The sequence below is a fragment of the Colobus angolensis genome, unplaced genomic scaffold, assembly GCF_000951035.1.
Source record: "Colobus angolensis palliatus isolate OR3802 unplaced genomic scaffold, Cang.pa_1.0 Scaffold145, whole genome shotgun sequence".
NCBI classification, from domain to species: Eukaryota; Metazoa; Chordata; class Mammalia; order Primates; family Cercopithecidae; genus Colobus; species Colobus angolensis.
Genome location: NW_012114544.1, coordinates 5,780,641 through 5,780,966, shown reverse-complemented (window position 1 = coordinate 5,780,966; position 326 = coordinate 5,780,641).

The following is a 326-nucleotide window of genomic DNA, read 5'->3' as shown; positions in this document are numbered from 1 at the left end:
AAGCCAAAATGACGATAATAGTCAAATCTTTACTTACTGAGATAGTTTAAGCAAGACACTAAAGAGGAAAGATCTCTAGCTCCTCCAATTTTCCATTTTGTCCCATGAAACAAACCCAGGTAGATCAGCACAGATGCAGATGTGGGAATTTTCTCAGCAAGGATATTTTGACCAAGGAACCATGAACAAAAGGCTCCCTTCATCTTATGGACCTGGGTCCTTGGGACAGAAAGAGGAGGAAGGGCTAGGAAAGGAAAAGTACTGAGTTCTGATTCAGAATAGAGAATAATGTTTTCAAGGTTTCCCCTTTCTCCTCTCTGTTATCC